The sequence below is a fragment of the Gorilla gorilla genome, chromosome 9 (assembly GCF_029281585.2).
Source record: "Gorilla gorilla gorilla isolate KB3781 chromosome 9, NHGRI_mGorGor1-v2.1_pri, whole genome shotgun sequence".
NCBI classification, from domain to species: Eukaryota; Metazoa; Chordata; class Mammalia; order Primates; family Hominidae; genus Gorilla; species Gorilla gorilla.
The window spans coordinates 140,071,591-140,092,790 of NC_073233.2; the positions used below are offsets into that span (position 1 = coordinate 140,071,591).

The 21,200-nt window shown below is 45.7% G+C and overlaps 1 protein-coding gene across 10 annotated transcripts in view; it reads left to right on the forward strand.

Annotated features, from left to right (window-relative positions):
* The window catches only part of NTM (neurotrimin), a 973,658-nt gene that overhangs the window by 756,368 nt on the left and 196,090 nt on the right, over nt 1–21,200 (forward strand). The gene's annotated exons all lie outside the window — the stretch shown is intronic.

A 21,200-nucleotide genomic window follows, 5' to 3' on the forward strand; every position in this document is an offset into this window, starting at 1 on the left:
TGCATGTATGTGTGTGGTGTGGTATGAGGTGTATGTGTGTTGTGTGGTATGTGGTGTGTGTGTTGCGTGGTGTGATATGTGCTGTGTATGTGTATTGTGTGGTGTGGTATGTGGTGTACGTGTAGTATGGTGTGTGTGTGGTGGTGTGTGTGATGTATGTTGTGGTATATGGTGTGTGTGGTGTGGTATATGTGGTGGGGCATGTGGTGTGTGTTGTGGTGTGTGTTGTGTGCATGGTGTGTGTGTGTGGTGTCTATAGTATGTGTGTTGTGTGTGGTGTGTGTGGTGGAGTGTGTGTTGTCTGGTATGTGGTGCATGTGTGTTGTGTGTGTGATGTGTGTGGTGGGGTGTGTGTTGTGTGTTGTGGTATGTGGTGCGTGTGTGGTGGAGTGTGTGGTATGTGGTGTGTATTGTTTGGTATGTGTGGTACGATGTGTGGTACAATGTGTGGTGTGTGGTGTGTATGGTGTGTGTATTTTGTGTGTGGTATACTTGTGTGTGTGTTGTGTATTATCTGTGATGTGGGTTTATGTGGTGTGTGGTGGGGTATGTGGTGTGTGTTATGGTATGTGGGGTGTGTGTCTCTGTGTGGTGTGCGGTGGTGTATGTGGTGTGTGTGGTATGTGATGTGTGTGGTGTGTGATGGGGTATGAGTGTGTGTGTGGTGTGTAGTGTGTGATGTGTGGTGGGGTATGTGATGTGTGTTATGGTATGTGGGGTGTGTGCCTCTGTGTGGTGTGTTATGTGGTGTGCGTGTTGTATATAGTATGAGTGATGTGTGTGTGTGGTGGGGTGTATGGTGTGTGGTATAGTATGTGGTGTGTGTGGTGTGTGCATGCGTAGTGTGTGGTATGTGGTCTGTGTTGTGGTATGTTGTGCATATGTTGAGCATGCTATGGTATGTAATGTGTGTATGGTGTGTGTGCATGTGTGGTGTGTGGTGTGTGGTGCGTGTATTTTGTGTGTCGTGGTATATGGTGCATGTGTGTTGTGTATCTGTGTGTGTTGTGTGGTATGTGTGGTGTGTGTGTGGCTGGGTGTGTGCTGTGGTATGTGGTGTGTGTGCGTGCATGTGTTTGTGTGTGTGTGTGTGTGTATATTGTGTGTGTGTAAGAGAGATCAACAGAGGTCCCAGGCAAGGGGGATGAGTGGGCTGTTGGCAGAGGAAGAAGCACAGCCCAGCAAAGGTGGAGCCTCGCTTTCCATAAGCAGCTTGGGTCCCCAGGCCCCCCTGCGCGATGTGGGAGTGGGAGAGACTGAGTGGGCGCAAGGGTCTCGCCACCTGGTGTGTGAACGAGTGCAGAAATACAAACAGCTCCGAGCCAGAGGATCCTGAGTCCATCAATTCTTTGCAGAAGAAAAGTCTGATGGATTGAAATTGTCACACAAGAACGCTGTGAACAATAGCAGGGAGATACTGTTTCTCTCCAGCCCAGCTGTGGTGAGTTACTTCTTAATGGCAAGGTAGGGAGACACACACCACGGACAATGCTGAGGGTGACAGGAGATGCCTGTGCCAGTTATTTATTGTGGGAGAGGAAGGTGTTCCTTCTACTTTTTTTCCTTCCATCACCCCCTTCTTTTCTGTGATAAATGGGGGCTGAGCTGTTTGTGTTATGCAGAGGCTGACAAAATGAGGCGATCAGATTGGAAATCAAAGCTCTCACCATGGCTGGCAGTGTGCCGGGACTTCGCAGCCACCTCCCATGGCGGGGGCAGGAGGAGGGGGAGGAAGCAGCTGCTGTCATTTCTCCTCTAGGAGTTGTTTTTGGTTTTACTTTTATTTCTCCCAAGAGGAGAGGAGCTGGAGAGGGCAGCCAAACTAGCACAAGAAAGAAAAGGAGAAAGAGGGCAAGAATGGAAATGCGGAAGGAAAAAGAGCCCTACCAGGAGGCAAAGGGAGAGGGAAGCGAGAAGGAGGGAAGAAGCCTCCAGAACGTGCCTTTTTCCGATTTGTGCTGGCTGCGACCTTGCAGCCTGTTTCTCTGCCAGCTGCCCCTCCTTTGCTGTGAGAGGTGTTTTCTGTGACCTGCAAAGTGTGGTTTAATTTACAGGGTGAGTTGGAAATGATTCAAGCATCTGCTCCTTTCAAATGTTGGGAAACTGAGGCACAGCACATTAAGAACTCTTTAACTTGCTTCTTTCGGGCCTTATTATCAGTCTTTTTTCCTGAGAGTTCCAGAAACTATTTCCATCTCCAGCTTTCAGCATGAATAACTTATTCAGGCCTTTGCTTTTCTGGTGCGTTCTCCCAAAACTCCTCCTATTTCAAACTGCCCCCCAAAGTCCCTGAGCCTGAGTCTTATGGGTTGACTCTGCCCTCTGGTGGATCGAAAGGTGGTGAATGAGGCAGAAAAGGGAGCTCGTTCCAGAAAAACATACCCTGGCAGGCTTCCCAGGAAAGTCTTTGGTTAAAGCAACCCGAACCCAAAATGAATACAGCTCAATATGCTGTGATGTATTAATATCCTGATAAGCGAGTCAGAATGTGTTTCCAAATAGACCTATTACATAAGTGGCAATAAATACTAACCTATCTCTCACCTTGCTGCGGTGAGCGCATAGAGAGAGAGGGATCTGTAGTGTGGGATTCCAGGCAGTCTTGGCGATGCTGACCTTCTGACGGATGGGGAGGCCTGAGCCCTCTATAACACAGGTCCCCTGTGACATCCACATCACACAATCGTGCCCTTTGCCCACCTTTTTAATGACTTTCTATTTTGTTTTACAACCAGCAATCTGCTGCATGTGCTGGTCAACAGTATCTATCTTTTCTGCTGTGGCTTGCTGCCTTGGATGCTTTTATGGGCATTGATTCCCTCCACTGCTTCCCCAAAGAGGTTCTTTTCTTTGAGCCAGAGCGGCATTCCGGCGGATTACAGTGTCTGCCACTCTGCCCTCCGATTTATTGCCATCCTGGGCTTTATTCTCTCCTGCATTCACAGCCAAGCCTCATTCATTTTGTTTTCTGGGGTGAGCAAATGGAAGAAGTTGCTATTAATAGGAGAAAGAATGTCATGCCGGCAGACTTAGTGGTGTCTAACTTTATAGCCTGCAAGTCCCAGAGCCAAGCTCTTGTCTTAGATCCACCCTTCCCCATCCAAGGGACTGAACCAGGTGGGATGCTGGCCTGGGCATTGGCTCTCTGAAAGATTTACACTTTTCTGGCTTTTGTCGACAAAGGATATTCTCATATTTGGGCACTCTCATCCATATGTCGTCTCCTTTTCCCTGTGACCATCAGTTTACATTTGGCAGAAGGCTATCTGGGGTTGTAGATGAAGTCTGAGGGCAGATGGCTGGGGACAGGACGCTGGAGAGGAGAAGCACATGGCGGTGGTACAGGATGGTTTGCTTCTCAGCTTTCCCAGATCTCAGCTTTCCCATATACTAAAGTATATGAATCCAATTAAAGTTGTTCTGTGAGTGTGTTTTTTTACATTGATAAACATGTTTGCTAATCATTTATCACTAATTAAATAGTAGAGCAATTTCTAAACAATGTCCTACAGATAATGAATGTCTTTTGAATATGCATACAAAATGTTACATCTCAACTGTTGCTAGTCCTGTTTACTCTCTCAGCTGTAGAATTTAGAAGCTGCCTGGGGACTGTAGAGAGCAGGACATCAGATGTTGCCTCTCCAGCGACCATCCTCAGATCTTTGTGGACTGGCCCCAGGCTGTCCAGATGTATATCTCCTTCATGCAGAAACAGGAGCCTCAAAGAATCTTCCAGTGGGTTATAGTTGTGGGTGTAGGAGTTCACCCAACCAACTTAACTTGCCAGGTGATCACACAGGTGCAAGAGGCTGATAAGGGGCTGGGCATGGTGGCTCACGCCTGTAATCCCAGCACTTTGGGAGGCTGAGGCAGGTGGATCACGAGGTCGGGAGATCAAGACCATCCTGGCTAACACGGTGAAACCCCGTCTCTACTAAAAAAAAAAAAATAATAAAAAATAAAAAAATAAAATAAAATTAGCCGAGCACGGTGGCGGGCACCTGTAGTCCCCGCTACTCAGGAGGCTGAGGCAGGAGAATGGCATGAACCCGGGAGGCAGAGTTTGCAGTGAGCTGAGATTGCGCCACTTCACTCCAGCCTGAGCGATAGAGCGAGACACCATCTCAAAGAAAAAAAAAAAAAAAAAAAAGAGGCTGATAAGGTCAGAAATCACTATCGACAGTGTGGAAATTTTTCTTTGGGATGGGTTGGTGTCACTAGTCCCAGCAGGTTATTGAGTGAATAATTCTCTTTAGAAAGTGCCTCTGGAAAAGTGTAGTTTGCAAAAGATGTGTGTTTGTGTGTGTGTGTTGGTAGGGTGGATGGGGTGGGGTCTATTGGTCATATATTCTAGAAGAGGAATTTGGAGGTGGCTGTATAGGGACTTGGTATCCAAAACTGTTTGCATTTCTGGAAGAGCAATGTTGTATAGTGCATACAGCTGTGTACGTATTGTTACTATTGATGCTCTAAGTGATAGTTTAGAACCAACTTAGGGGATAGTTTTCCTGTGTCTCACACATATATTGATTCAGAGTCTCTGGCATTATCCTCAGTAAGGTAACAAAGGGAAGCAAACAGATCCCAGGAGCCCTGAGTTGAGGTCTTGCTGTTCCCAATCAGCCGATGTATCAGAACTCTGGGTAACTGGACCCAGTAGCTTAGGCCCTGCGTTCCCATTCTGGCTTTGAAGACAGGAGAAATGTATTTTAAGACAGAATTCCTAAAGACAGACCTCAGGTGGGTTTTTCATGCCTACCTAGAAGTAAGGTCAGCTTCGGTTAATCTACAGCTTCCTGTGGGCTCTACCTCAAAGTCATGGAAGGGAAGACTTCTTAGGAAATAAAAACTGATTTTTGTCGTAATTTTTTTCAGTGCACACACAGAATATCTGTCCTCCAACATCAGTCATTTCAAAATGGGGCTCCTAGGACTGTATTAGAAAGACCAAGAAGAGCATACAGTACAGGAGGTACCAAATGGATACAGCCTCAACATTCTAAGCTTTGCCAGAAATGTCTGTCTGTCTTCTCCCACTATTTCCTCAATTCTGTTCCCCTTTTTCATCTTCACCTACCTCCATTTTCTTGAGTTTTCTTGTGCAGTTGTGGTCAGGCTTTTTATTGAGAACAACCTCAACTCCTGCCAATGACTTTACAGCCTTCCTCTTTCTCTCTGGATGTTCTGCTGATCATTGAACATTCTTAACAGGTTTGGATGAAGCTGAAATGTAAATGTATCTGATTCTTAATTAGAAGAATTCAATTCCAGAGTCTGTTAGGACTTTGGGAGTAGGAGATTTGTTTTCACAGTAAATATTCTCAGAAGGAGAAGGGAACCTAGTCTGATATTCCCAGAGGTGACCAGTAATAGGAAATCATCTTGACAGATGAAACCACTCGCATCTAGAAATCAGATGAGTAGCGGGATGAGGGAAAGAAAGTGAAGCCTCGGAAGTGGGAGTTGGTTCAGCTTTGTTAGGGAGATGCAAAGAGATACCACACCAGTCAGAGAAAGTCACAAGATCAAGAGGTATGGAATGTGGCTCTCAAGTGGAAAAAAAAAAAAGGAAGGTACCGCATTTTCCATTCTCTGCCTTTTTTTTTTTTAATTCCCGTGATAATTACAATGAGAGGAGCAATCATGTTGCTAATTTTACTTCATGCGTTGAAGTTCTAATTAATACTATCTGGTTCTTCTGCGTTCTGCTGAGGTGAAATACAGCATGCTCCTTTGCACTTCCACCTTTCTCTCTCTCAAGAATTTGCATAGGAAGTGAAAGCATGTTTGCATGTATCGTATTTTAGTAATTGGCATCCCTGCCTTCACGGTTCTACACCACTTTCTAGTCTAATCTCCTGGACCTTTCCTCTCTCCATTCACCTTGGCAAAAGTGGAACAGCTAAGGGTTTCAAACAGCCCTGCCCCTCAGAGAATAGGGAAGTCTGCTGGAGTTGCCGGCAGCAGACCTAAGCTGCCAGCAGGCTCTTCATGCATCCCCACAGAGCAAGATGGGAGATTTCTCACGGTGAGAACTGCATGGCTGAGGCCACATAGACATTACCATTGTCCTGTACAGAAAAGGAAACCGAGGCCCACGGTGATGAAGTGACTTGCCCACGATCACACATTTCATAGCCTCAGATCTGGGATTTGAGATGTGTCTCTGCCTCCAACTTTTCTTATGATGATGCCGTGAGATATGAATTATATGAGAAAGGGCTTTGCATGCTGTCATGTGCAAGGAAAGTTTGAGCTATTATTTTTCTGGTTAATTAACAAAAACATTGTCATGAAATGTCTGCTGCATTCTCCGTTCTCATTTTGAAAGCTTTTGTGGAGCACAAAATGTTGCTTTGTGACTTCTAGTGGCATAGCTCACATGTGCTATAGATGCACGCGTGTTAGGCTTCTGGCAGCCCGGTGTGAGTAACCATGGAAAACAGTTGGAGAGGTGCCAGTGTTGGGTCTGAGTGTGAGGCCAGCTATTGTCTCAGAGACACCTGGTTTAGGACAGATGCCTGCTGCAGTGTGCCTTCACTTCAAGCAACTGATATTTACTGACTGCCTGTGATAATGAACTAGGTACCATGGAAGGCACAAAGGTTGCAAGAGGATTAAGGAAAGAAAGATAAAGAAAATACACAGGCCCTACCTTCAGAATTGCCATATGGGCTGGCAAAGGTTATGATGGAACCCTATGAAAGTGCAGCCTTGTTGGGTCAGAGGGAGCCTTGTGAAGGAAGGGGTGTGTGGGCGAGTAAGTAGGGAGGGGTGCTGTAGACAGAGGGGCAGTGTGGGAAATGGGTTGGGGCACGGGAGAGCATGCCACACTAAGGAACCTGCAGGATCCCAGACCTCAAGGTCCTGGCATGTTCTTCTGAACTCTTTGAGCTTCATCCTGAAGGCAGTGGGAACCACTGAAGGCTCTTGAACAAGTGATTCTCAAACAGATTTGTTAGAAAGGTCCCTGCGACAAAAAGAGTGACTGGACTGAAGAGGGTTGTGTGTGGAACCAAAAGACCAGGTGGAAGAGGCCCCCCGCTCCCACTGCCTGGTGTTCAGAAGATGGTCCATTGAAGTTTAGGAAATGATTTGAGCTTGTGGTTGGAGATTCAAAATTAGAGAGAATGCATGCAGGGAAATAACTAGCTCTTCTACAGCCTGGCTGGAGTCCCTTCCTACAGAGACCAGTTAATAGAGAGCATCATCAAAGGCACCAAGAGTTTCCGTAAAGGACTTAGATAATTATTTGCCCAGTGTTGGTTGAAGGAAATTACTTTGGAATGAACCAGCTGATGCAGTTCAAGTGCCTGAGGATACATTCCTCTGCCTGACGTTTTATACCTGTGCGACCACTGCCCCGCCCCCATCTGCTCCCCCAACCCCCGTCAGGATCCTGCCTGCTCCTTCCACCAGGGTGGGAACTCCAGCAGAGTGAAGGAAAACAACCCTCTCCTAACGGCTTCCTTTGTTTGGTTCAGACTTGGTCATTGTACTTTGAGAGTTAAAATTGGGTCTATTTCTTTCTGTATCCGTCTGGTGTTTGTCATTCAATTGCCTGTGCAGGTTCTCTGCTTTATTTCATTTAAGTAGCTGTTATCTTCTTTGTATCATAAGCTCCTAAAATATAGAGTAAGGAATATGTTTTGTTCTGGAGAGTGAACACTGCATCTTCACAGGCATATGAGCTCAATAAATAAATGTGTAATGTTGAACATAGTGATGTAGCCATGTATTTGGTTACTTGGAAAATAATAGGGAAGGGAGGGGACAATGGCATCCGCACTCAGAATGTTTGTAAACATTAACACCTCCATGCTCCTGCGGAGTCCTTGATACTCTTCCCCTCAATACTTACATTGACCCTCATTACAACAAGAACAGGGTGGGGTAGAGACCATTTTTCCCCATTGACATATATGAAAACTGAGTCACAGAAAGACTATGGACTCAGGCTTGTTGCAACACAATGGATAAAGAGAGAAGCACCCCACTGGACTCCATGGAAATCAAGCTACTAGGCATGGTTGCTGCCTCTCTCAAATATGAACAAGCAAGCTGAGGTGATCGCAGATAAAATATATAGAATGCATGGCAGCTTCCAGATGGCAGAAATCTTCTTAAAATCTGAGTAACACCCAGTGCATTGTCAAGCTTTCAAAATGTTCATTGCAAAATCTTACAATCCACTCACCCCAGAAAAGACTATTACTAATTTTGGGTCAAAGAATCAGGAGATGCTCGCTGTCATCCAAAATCTTTCTTGAAGTAAGTAGCTAAGTAGCCTTAGGCTTATGAAAGAAAGAGCTGCACAGACTTAACCTCTGTAGGTTCCTTATTGATAAATTATCTCCCATGTCTCTCCCAGCACCATATTTATACTCATTTGTAAAGTTCTCAGCAGAAACTTCACTTCTACAAGCCCTTCCCTGACCCATTAGACTAGGCTGGGTTCCTCCACACACGTCTACTTTCTGCACAACACCCATAATTTCCTATCGTAAGAAACAGCACACTTCTGCATTATAATCCTGTCTTTCTCTGCCTCTCTGCATGAGTCTGTCTTGTTTGCCTCTGCATTGAATTCCTTAAGAGCTTAACACAATACATGGCACATAGTAGGTGCTCAATGAACATTTGGCAAATAAATGGGCATATAATCGCATCCTAATGCACTTCAGTTCATCCACATCTTTGGAGATAACTGCCTGAAGTGAAGTTTAAGGGGTAAGTTAGAAGCACAGGTCGGGGGATGGCTGTGAGTTGAAAGGTTACCCAGGGGGCCTAAAGAATGGGCCACAAAGACCCCTGACACACAGCCCTCCCTGCCAGCCCTGTTTAGGTGGATTCCAGCACCTTAAGAGCATGTCTGTTTATATGTCTGATGGTGAGAACGAAGCCTAACGTATTTAGGAAAGGCAACTCCCAGGAAGAGGACGTTTCCGTGCTTCTGTTTCTGGCAGTGATGGACTTCCCTGCCCCCATTATCTCTTCACCCTGGCTTACTTCTTTATTGCTTCCAAATATGATTTTTCTCCTGCCATTCGGCTCTGCTTATCCGCTTTGCTGCTGATGGGAGCATACTTCCCAGCCTGGCATTTGAGGGCAGCTACAGCTGACTCTAGTCTTTCTTCCTCGGTGTTCTCTCTCTGCTGTCATCAGACCAAACCTTTAAACATCTGCCCCAGAGCCACACCCAAATCTTTATTCTTTGTTTGTTTAATTAATTAATTAATTTTAAACAGTCTCACTCTGTAGATGGGACTATAGGCACATGCCACCATGCCCAGCCATTTTTTTTCTTTTTTTGTAAACAGGGTCTCACCATGTTGCCCTGTCTTGTCTTGAACTCCTAGGCTCCAGCCATCCTCCTGCCTTAGCTTCTCAAAATGCTGGGATGACAGGCGTGAGCCACCGTGCCTGCCCCATACCCATATCTTTGGATACCTTTTTCTTCCTAGGGGGAACACCGTCTCACCTCTTTTCTATTTATTCAGCTGATCTTTTGTTGTTTGGTTGGCTTTTATTTATTTATTTTTTTATTTCAGTAGGTTAGTGGGGAACAGATGGCATTTGGTTACGTGAATAAGTTCTTCAGTGGTAATTTCTGAGCTTTTGGTGCACCTTCACTCGAGCAGTGTATAGTGTACCCAAGGTGTTGTCTTTTATCCGTTGCCACCCCTGACCTTTTTCCCTGAGGCCCCAAAATCCAATGTATCATTCTTATGCCTTTGAGTCCTCATAGCTTGGCTCCTATATATGAGTCATATAGGAATATATATGACTCATATGACATTTGGTTTTTCATTCCCGAGTTACTTCACTTAGAATAATAGTCTCCGGTTCCATCCAGGTTGCTGCAAATGCCATTATTTTGTTCCTTTTTATGGCCGAGTAGTATTCCATGGTGTATATATATATATATATATATATATATATATATATATATATATGTACACATATATCACATTTTCTTTATCTATTCATTGATTGACAGGCATTTGGGCTGGTTCCATATTTTTGCAATTACAAATTGTGCTGCTATATACATGCGTGTGCAAGTAACTTTTTCGTATTATATAATGACTTCTTTTCCTCCGGGTAGATACCTAGTAGTGAGTAGATCTACTTTTAGTTCTTTAAGGAATCTCCACACTGTTTTCCATAGTGGTTGTATTTTTATTATTTTATTATATCCTTTATTAGTTTACTGTCCACATGCTCCTGCCACCCACTGAACTCCCCAAATCCTCCTCCCCTCCCCACAGAATGTCCCTCGTTAGTACCTAAGCCTGGCTGGATTGTGTCCCCTCACCCCTGTGTCAGTGTCCCAGGAGACAGAAATGTTCTTGGCCCTCCAAGGTCTCTTAGGCCAGGGCCAGAAGGGCCCCCACTCCCGGCTTCTGGCTGCAGGCTCTACCTTGCCCCATGTCCTCTCTCCCAGGGGCAGGGCTCACCTGTGGTTGCCTGCTCCCAGTGCCTGACTACAGACCACCCTCCATCTTTCTAGCACCTTCGTTTCCTTGCAGCCTCCCAGATATTTCACACTCCCTCTCCAGAAGAGTTCCTTCTGATCACAAAGCATTTGTGAGATTTACACATAAGATTGCCTTTGTTCCAGTTCTCTAGAGGCAGATTCTGGGATACGGATTTGTGTGGTCATGACTTATTAGGGAAGTGGGCCTAGGAGAAAAGGCAGAAGGTGTGGGGAAAGCCAGGTAGGACAGGGCAAGAAGCCAAGAGGAGGCTCGAATTTAGGCAGAGACCCACCAGGGTGACCAGGCCCTTTTATAACTCCCACACAGGCCACACAGGCTACTGCTAGGGGCCACCCTGGGGGACGCAAACCCTAGGCACTTGTGGCTGTCTGTGGAGGTGGGGGTGCAAACAGAGTCTCAGGCTGGGCTGTCAGAAGCAGAAGCACCCAGAACCCAGGGAGCACACAGAAATGATGGAAGGGGCCGAGGGGCCTGGGCTGAAGGCTGACTTCCTGCTTTGTCCTGCACAGGGAGAGAGAGACAGGGCAGTGGCTGTGCAAATGATGAGGCCCCCATCGAGGTGAAGGAGGGCTCTGGAATGACAACGGGCCCCAGCAAAGGTAGTGTCCTCCCACTGGGAGCTTTCCTCTTTCTGGGGATGCATCTTGTTCCCCAAGGTGCCACGTCACCTAGGTTAACTATCTCGAGAGATCCAGTTACCTTTTCTGCACTTAATTACTCACATTTTCTTGTTTTAGTGAGTGTTGTCTTTCCAGACCCTGGGGACCCCTTCCTCTCAGCCTCCTCACAGTCTACTAGAGAGAGGAGAGGCTTCTGTGGGCTCTACAGGACAGGGACAGAGAAGGATGAGCCTCCAGCCCCTGCAGTGTGCATTGCATGTTGGTCCTGCTCTCCTGTCCCAGCTGTGTCTCACCTCCGTAGATGGTAGAAATGGAGCTCAGAAGCCAGCAGCCTCTCTCCTTGGAGGATGCCAGTCCACTCACCTACTGTGCCTCACTCTCACCTAGGCCCCAGGCAGTCGCGTGGGCACTGTGTTACCACCAAAGGTGAGAGGATGTGTTGCCAAGGTCACTTAGTGAGAGAACAGACAAGGCCCACCTCAAACCCAGGTGTCCCCTTTGTCCCTCTGGAGTTCTAACTGTATTTGACCTTTCTTCCTGTGAACTGTGGGGTTTGGATACAGCAGAGACTGTCTCTTTGGTTGTGAACCAGATTCCTTCTTTCCAGCCACTCCCTCCCACCACACATGGCCACACATGTACATCACATGTGTACATGGTCCCTGGGGCAAAGATCAGGTGGACAGGCAGTCTGCCTGCTGCCCAGTTCGCACACATGGGTGCCAGGCTTCATACACACTAACTGGAAAGGAAATGGCAGCTGCATGTGGTCTGGGGTATGATTTTGGTCTCCTAAGCTGTGATATTTTTTTTTCCTCTTCAAGTCATGTTCAAGTTCTAAGTATGGATGGTGCTTTAGGGTGATAGGAGTGTGCTAGAGGCAGGATCCAGGTCGGATTCTGGGGTTTGATGGTTAAAGTTTGTCTTGACAAAGAATTGGAGGTGGAACTGGCCCCAGAGATGAAGCCAGGAGTGACGCACATGCTGGCTTCCCCAGAGGCCAGTGCATCTCCTTCATAGTCGCACTAGGCCTTGGGCGTGGGAGGAGCAAGGTAATTCCAGCCCCTTTTCTAGTGTGACTCCATGTGGCTAATCTATACTGTTCTTCCTAGTATGCCTGAATACATCCTGGTTTAATCAGTGTAATCGCAAAAAGTGTCTGATTTGAACAACAATCAGTGTAACAATCAGTTTAGTCAGTGTAATTGCAAAAAAAAGTGTCGATTTGGACAACTGCCAGGTTGGCCTAACTTGTCCAGGGACTGAATGAAGCCCCATTTCTTCATCCAGTGTGTCCCATAGTATGGGGTGACACACACTGGCCAGTGAGGGCAGGACTGGAGACAAAGCAAAGATGGAGGAGAGCCTGCAGATGGATTTGTTTCAGGGACTCCTGTTTCTTCTTCCCAGCTCCTTCCCTGCCAAGGAGGGCTGTCCCCTGGAGAAGAAAGAGACAAGCTCAAGTGTGCTACCATTTATAACCATCAGTGATTCTTTGAGCTGGCCTTTGCAGAGTTCTTCATTTTGGTTCCCTGCCTGCTGTTTGTCTTCAGGATAAAATGCAGACTCTTTCTTTCACGAGGGCTTATTGCACAACGAACCTGTAATAGTCAGGGATCCTACAGGGAAAAGATGGCATCCTCAAACTGGGTAATTTGAGCAGAGTTTAATAAAGTGGATATTTATGAAGGTGCAGCCAAGGTGTAGGAAAACTGTAAGGGACAGTCAGGACCCTGGGGCCACGAACAGGAAGGCACTGTTAACACTTTTAGGCCCGAAGGGATAAGGGGAAGAGGTCATGGCTGCCACCAGACTTTGATGGAGGGATATAGACAGCTGGTGGATGGACCCTGCTTCCTCCCCAACCCCGACTCCTGCCACTGCTTCCCAGTGGCAGAACAACAGGAGGGCAGAGGGCAGGGAGCCTGTCCATGTGATCCGTGCTGGTCGGCCTGCACTGGGTGGTGGACATGGGGACACACAGAGAGCAACGTGCTAGCTTGCTGGCTTTGTCCCTGCTAAATTTTCTCTTCTACCCATGCCTTCTATTCCATAAGCTCCCCGTTTCCATCCTTCCACAAACTCGCCAGTATTTTCCCCAGCTCCTTTGTGCTTTGCTCATGCTCCTCCTACTGCTGGACATGCTGCACCTTACACCTCCTTGCTGTTTACCAAGCTCTTTCCAATCTTGGCAGCCGCCTCAACACTTACCAAGATCCAAATTGCCCTGAAAGCAACCACGAGTCATGTGTGAGGGTTCTTGGAGTAGAGGAAAAAATTGTATCTACTTCCTGCCTTCCCAGAGTTCCACATATGACAAAAAGATAAAGCATGGACATCCTGCTTCCAGTACACGCCAAGATAAAGTATGTCTGGAAAACACTCATGGGGGAACAGCAAAATTTTGCAGAGAAAAGCTTGCCGGTATATGAATTAATATTTAAGCTTGACCTTGGTGTGGCATAGGAATTTGTCTAACAAACAATAAGGAAGGGCATTCCAAATAAAGCAGGAAGTCACAGAATTCCCAATGTGAACAGAATGTACAGGAAACAGTGAAAAGTGGTCCGGTGCACCTAATGAATGTCATGTTCGAAGCAGTGTGGGGTGGGAGCGTGTATAAGTCTGGGTTTTCCTTTTCAACAGAATCTATCTATCTACCTATCTATCTATCTATCTATCTATCTATCTATCTATCTATCTATCTATCTATATAAGTCTGGGTTTTCCTTTTCAACAGAATCTATCTATCTACCTATCTATCTATCTATCTATCTATCTATCTATCTATCTATCTATCTATCATCTATTCTAATCTATCGAGAGACTTATAAGAATTGGCTCATGTCTGTAGTGTAAGTTTCAGTCTCAGTCCAAAGGCCTGAGACAAAGGAGCTGATGCCCAAGGACAGGAGAGGAATGTCCCAGCTCAAGCTGGAAGAGTGAAGTGCCCTTCCTCCACTCTTTCATTCTATCCAGATCCTCAGTGTATTAAATGGTGCCCTCCCACATTGGGGAGGGTGGGTCTTATTTACGAAGTCTGCTGATCATCTCTTCTAGAAACACCTCACAGACACACCCAGAAATAACGTGCTACCAGCTGTCTGGCATCCCATAGTTCAGTCAAATTGACACAGAGAATTAATCATCACAGAAAGTGAGGTGGAACTTTGTAGGGATCACTCACTGAAGTCCAAGCTCCAATGGCAGATGGAGTCCAGCGTGAATTCCCACTGAACTTTCGGCACTTCTGGGCTCTTTCCTTTATGAACGGTTGGTCTCCATGACAGGATTCCAGAGACCACTCTTCTGTGTTTGGACTGTTTTGAACATGCTAGGGAAAGAAAAGGAAAGAAAAACATCCAGGTTACCTAGCTTTGGTCACCTAGGGGAAAAAGGCTCCACTGTTTGTAGCTCTATGAGATGATGAAGATGCTCCACCTTGCCCAGGTTACCTTTTGCTAGAGTTTAGAATTTAGAGTTCTTGGCTACATGTGGGTAACAGAGTTATTGAATCAACAAAATGGCTTGTGGGAGCCGTGACTTACAAATAAGATATGACCTATTGACCAAGCCCATTCTTGCTTCAGCATTTAAATTAGTGTTGGGCTTTTGTTGTGGGTACAAATCAAAGTGTTGTGCCATTCATTTCGGAGAAGTCATGGCCCACCAAACTCAACAGAGTTTGTTTTGAGAGGATACTACTGTATTTGACAGGGACAGGAAGGACAGATGGTAGGTGTGCTTATGGAGAATTTTCTGGAGGTGCACAGAGCAAAGGCTTCTTGATTTATCCCTAAGACATTACAGAAGTGGAGGGGGACTGCCTCCTTGCACGATTCTCACACATAGTGACCAGGTGTTGGGGGAGATGTGTGCATTTGTATTTGTGAGTGCACGTTGGTGGGGACATGCAGAGTAATTATACTCATACACTGGGCCTTTATTGGATGCAGGCCTCATGGTCTTTTATCTCTTGGGAGTTTGTGAAAGATGGGAGATTTTAATCAAATAATTAATCAGTGGACAGATATTTATTGTGTGCCTACGCTGTACTCCACACAATGTTCTGTAGAGACACAAGTGAAAATAAGACATGATCCTTGCTTTTCAAGAACTTCAAATCAATCAAGTCAGCAATGTTACATCCCTAAGATGAGAAAGCAGTACATGTTATAGACTGTACAATAAGTTTATTTGTTGAATTTTTACAATAAACAAAAGAATGTATTTACGTGCATGTTTCCATTTAATCTTCTCATTAACCCCATGCAAGAAGAGAGGTTATTTCTACTGCAGGTGATTTAAATGAAACCCAGTGGAGTGAGATAACCTCTCTGAGGCCTGAGGGGCATCAGGAACAGAGCTGGGACATTCCTTGTAGCAGTCAGACTTCAGACCCTATTCTCTTTGCTCTCCCAGAGCCTCTCTCTGACTACAACTACCTCCTAGCGGTGTGGGACTCACAGTGCAGTGTGTGTGCTGCTGCTTTTGGTTTTGTTTCCTTTTTCCTCCCCCTAATCCTTTCACCTGTATCATAAGTGTGCTGTCTGCTTCTACCTAGGCATGATGAGCCCTCTTACTTTCATAGCTAGGAAAGATTCCATGGCCTACCTCCATTTTCTTATGTCATGCAAAAATGGTAATAGTTGGGAGATGTAAGAACAGTGTGCAATGTGAGTCTAAGTCTAGTATTTTTGTCTCTCTATGACCCAAATCAATTTTGTAAACTTCCACACAAGTTTAGAGTCTAAAAGAAATCCAGTAGGGTCAAAATTAGCAGCCTCAGTAGTGACGCTTTCTCTTACGATAAAGGAGTAAGGTGCTAGCTGATATCTGAATGTTCAGTGTCTTCGTGGGGAAGTATCCTGTTTTGTTAATTTCTTAGTTTCCCCCAGAGAACACTTTCTCACAAGCGCAGATGTGGAAGATGTACACGCCAACCCCATGGCAGCGTGTGTGGGTATTTCTGAGCCATTTGCGTCGTGATGTTCCCCTATGATGCTTGAGGGGAGGGGCGGGGCACAAGCCGAATGCTCAGAGGCACCAAACTTAGGGGCAGCTGGAGCATTTCTGTGTGATAAGAGGCAATTGTGACCAGGTGCTGCGAAGGGCGGAAGCACTTATTTTGCTGTGGCTTCAAGCATTGCTTGAGATGTGCTGCCTTTCAGACACAGTTAAAGGGCCATTTGATAGAAGGAATGGTTGGACCGCACACTGTCTGGATCCATTATTGCCCTCAGATCTTCAGGCAGGTGTGTTTAAGAAAGGCCAAGCCTGGATTTTTCTCTCTTTTTTCAATAATCTGACTCCTTATTTCAACACTCTCTTTGCCCATCTTTAGAAGATTCCAAGCAGACACTTTTGCTTCTTTTTCTCTTCCAATTCCCAGATTCTCTCTCTCTTTCTCTCTCTTTTTCTCTTTCTGTCTCTCTCTCTCTCCTTCTCTCCCCCCTACCCCCCCCCCCCCCCCTTTCTCTTTTCTCATCCTAAATCCAAAAGTAGCTTCAGGACCTGAGTCCATACTTTCATGGTTCTGTTTCTGCGGTGCACATCTTGGGCTTGCTTAATCATTTGTTTTTGCTTTTCCTCTGTGTATAAATGCAGCATATGTAATAAAACAACTATTCATCAGAAAGATATTCAGGACACAGAGGGCTGTATTTTTAGAGGAGTGGAACAATAGGTGCAGCTGCAGAAAATTACAGGTATGGCAGTGTTCTTTCTCTACCATGCTCTGAGCTCCCATGCATGAGTAAGCATGTGCACATGTGGCTGGATCCTCTTTTGGCCAAATACACCCTGAATATTGACACAGGTGGGGCACCCTCAATCATCCCTGCTCAAACAGTATAGGCCTATTCTCTAAAAGAAGACACTTATCCAAAAAAGGAACATGGTGCAGACAGACACACACAGACTAAGAAGGGGACCGTGGCTCGGTACTGAAATGGAAAACACATGCCTTTTCCAGGCTTTATTTCTTTTTGTCTGGATTCTTCCAGGATGCTGAGTATGCTAGGCCATGGGCTGTCCACGGGGGCCACACACAGGAGGGGAGGGCCGCAGGAGGGATGCTGATGGGAAAACCATTCACAGAGACACAGAAGGCTAATGGCCACTGCCAGAGGGCTGCAGTGCGGGGCAACTGGAGGACAACATTGAAGCTGGAGGACAGAAGGCAGCTGGAGTTGCAGGGCCCAGTCCAGAATCCTCAAGGGAACAAAGCTTGTCCCTCTATTCTTCATATATGTGGCAGGATGGGCAGAGAGGATGCCAGTGGTGGGAGGGCGGTATATCTGGAGGTTGTGGACAAAAGGGGAGAGGCTTTGCAGGTCTGATCTGGGAACATCCCGCCCTTTCGATCGCCCATCTCCCACCTCTTGTTGGCCTATGTTGCGTTGACTTGTGACTATTCCTCGATATCTGATGAGCGGCCATCTCCAGTTCAGCTCACCTGGATGAGTCAGGGACAGTGGAGTTGGAAACCTTACTCACTCTGACTTAATCACCAGTTCACCACCATCCTGAGAGAGGTGAGATACCGTACCGTGTTTCAGGAGCAGTTTTGTAGAAGGACTATGTCAAGGGCTGTCTCTGCAAAGAGAGAACTCGTTGTCTGAATGTCCCACCTCCAGAGCCTTCTCTGTGGCTGAGAGAGCAATTATGCTCATTTTCACTTTTCTTTTTTTAACCTAGGAGCAGTGCGTCCTCTGCATTGTTGAGGAGACTGGATAAATGAGACAGATAGATGGGGGCAGGTGTGAGGAGGTGACAGAGTTGGCCGCCGAGGTGCCTTTGTGATCCATCTCTGCAGAAGCCGACGTTCGTTCCATGGGGATTCAGCAAGACTGATACCCGGCAGTGACAGTTTGGACATCTAAACATGACCTTGGATGTGTTCAGAACCGCAGCTGGAACTGTGCCAACCCCTCAGAGTAGTATATCACAGAAGCCGCAGAACCATGCTGGAAATTGGCTGCGTTCTGAGTGCTAGTGCATCTGCAGACGAACCTCTCTGGCCCTGTAGTGTGGTGCAGTGTTGGGGGACGGCTTCCGTTTCTGTCAATTTTCAGTAATTAGATGCTCACAAGGAAGCCCAGGACAGTCCTCTCGTGTTCATCGGGAGGTTGTGAGATGCCCTCGTTGTGGGCATCAAAAATAATTATTCAAGCAGTTTAGTGTTTGTCAGTCAGCCTTTCCTGCACCGTGGCCACTCACCTGGTACTTGTCAGATTTCAGCTGCTGGGGAAGAAAATAAAGGACTCTGCTTCTGGTTTCCCTGAACATATGGGTTACAGGAAAGTTCTCTCCTGTAACGTATCAGAAAACTGTTTCATACCAGGGTCCTTTCCTAGTGCCTATTCACTCTACAACTCTCATTTTTGCCAGGAAACACACGTCTAGGTTAGAGGTTCTCAGCGAGCTCTCCAGACCAGCATCGGCAGCATTTGGAATTTTGTCGGAAATGCAGCCTCCCAGGCCCTGCCTGGGCCTACTGAATCAGAAACCCATGGAGTAAGGTCCCAGGACTCTCTTTTTTATCAGGTCTTTCAGGCGATTCTGATGCACAGTGAATTTGAGAAGAACTGATTTAGATGTTCTTTTGGGAGCACCTATAAGAACACTAAATTTGGAAAACAAAACAAAACAAAAACTGGCATGAATCCTGCTTCTACAGTTTAATATCAGCATGGTTTCAGTCAATATGGCTAATGTTTTTTAGCCTCAGCTAATTTTGTCTGTAAATTGGCAATAAGTGAACCCAACCAAGTTTGTGAGATGATAAAATAGTACATATAGTGGGCTCATGTAGTCAATTAACATTGACCATGAATGTGAATTCATCCAGTTCCCTGCTTGGACCCAAGTGAAGGTCAGAGCAGTGGCCACCTTTCAGATTATTAATATAAGCTATCCTAGATACATTGCTAGCAAAGCAAGCTGCAAAGTGTGTTTTTGTTCTTGAGAGATTTCAAACCTATGTCGTTCCAAATTCGTGTTTCAGACAAGGCAGTACCAGATGGCAGTCATGGGGTCTGCAAGGAGCATAAGGGAAGGTACACCCTTAGGTGTAGTAAGAGAGGTGCACCCTCTATCGACTGCAGTTTTCTCCTTCTTGCTCACCCTCAGAGTCCATTCTGGATATTGTCATCAAAGCCACAAGAAAGGCTTGGAGCATACTCTTGATCAGTTCAAACTTCATGTGTGTTCAAGTTACCTGGACATCTTATTAAAATGCAGATTCAAATTTGTTATCTCTGAGAGGAGACCTGAGTTTCTGCATTTCTGATGAGCTCCCACCCAAGTGATGCTGATGTTGGTGGTTTGCCAGCCACACTTTTGTGTAGTATGGTGCTAGCTCAGTGCTTCTTAAACCCTAATGTGCACAAAACTCATGTCTAGATATGAACTTCTAGATGTGACTCAAGGAATGACCAGGGGCCATCAGCATTGGCATTATCTGTGAGCTTGCGAAAAATGCAGAATCCCAGGCCCTACCTCAGACCTACTGAATCAGCATCTGCACTTCAGCGAAATCCCCAGGGGGCTCATGTGCACCGTAAAGCTTGAGAAACATATGGAGCTGGCTTCACAACTTTGTTTATTTCCATAGAAATCTGTGCTTGGTTTAAGGCTGTGTTCTCACCACCTTGAAATCCTTATTCATGCTTGAGCGAAATATTCTGTGTTCTTATTTTGCACTGGGCCCCATAAATGATATAAGTTGTCCTAGACACACTGCTCCATATTAGTGGTTTTGAAACAATGGTGTGTGTATGACCCAACTGAGATGCTGTTATAAATTCCCAAATATTCTGAATCAGTAGACTGGGGGTGAGACTAAGAATCTGTAATAAACCTCTCCTGTGATTCTAATATAAGTAGTCCATGAGCACTTTGAAAGATAGTCCCCAGACCTTCTCCAAGCTAGGCCTTCACTCATTTCCATGCTGTATCAGGATGGTGCCAGAGAGAGCCCACCTCTCATCTGCATTGCCAGAAAATGCAATGAGCTGCAAAAAACTTGTTGGACACCTGTGCCAAGGTGTTTCTTTTTGGGCAGTATTTCCCACAAGAACTCTCAGCAAACTATCCCTGTGCACCTAAGTGATCCTTACATAATGTTGAGACATTTACATAAGCAAAGCAGAAAGGATGCACAGTACAGGATGTCTCATGGGGACAGGGGGTCTCCTGAAGAAGCAGGTGTGTGCAATAGCACTTGTTGGAATTTTTATAGTCACAAACCATTTTGGGAATCCAATAGAAGCCGTCACCCATCCTCAATGAAAAATTCACCTTTGCACGTTATGAGTCTCACGTAGGACCAGGAATTAGAAGACTTGACTGAGAGGTCTGACTTCTGTACTTTTAGCTCTCATTCCTTGGACAAGTCATCAGGCTATTCAGAACCCTAGTGTCCTGATCTTTAAAGCAGAGAATGGGTAAGAGTGTCAACCTCATAAATTTGTTGCAAAAAATCAAAGGAGACATTGAGCCGTAAAAGTGCTTTGTACACTGCAAAATAATGTATACATTTGAGGCATCATTATACATCCTATGCTACATCGTTATTTCCAGCATTATAGTCAGGATCAGGACACCTGTGTTTGTAAATTTAGCCTAAGGCCATGGAACAGACTTGCTGTGGTAAGAGAGGGAAATGAATACAGACAGAAAGACATGGTGAGGACTTGGCGAGAGTTGCTGGGAAATTTAAAAGTGTAGAAAAGAGAAGGGAGCTTCCACAATTCAAGGACTCCAGATGCAAAAATAAAAGAAAGAAAATCTATTTTTATATGTGCAGACAGTTTTGAGATTTTGGAAAGTGGCTTTAGTCTAGCAGTAACCGAACATTTCTGCCCCTGGGTATAATGAAGATGAATAGCAATAGTGGTGGTCTGTATTTAGTTTTGACTGCAGAAGCCTTCTGTGGGAATTTGCTATTCTGAGATGAGAGGAATGATGTTTAGTAGTTAAAAGCTGGGTCTCTGATCTAACACATAATTATTGTATGACTTGGAGAACTAGTTTAGTGTAGTTTCTCTGCTCTTCTAGGCTTTTTCCAATA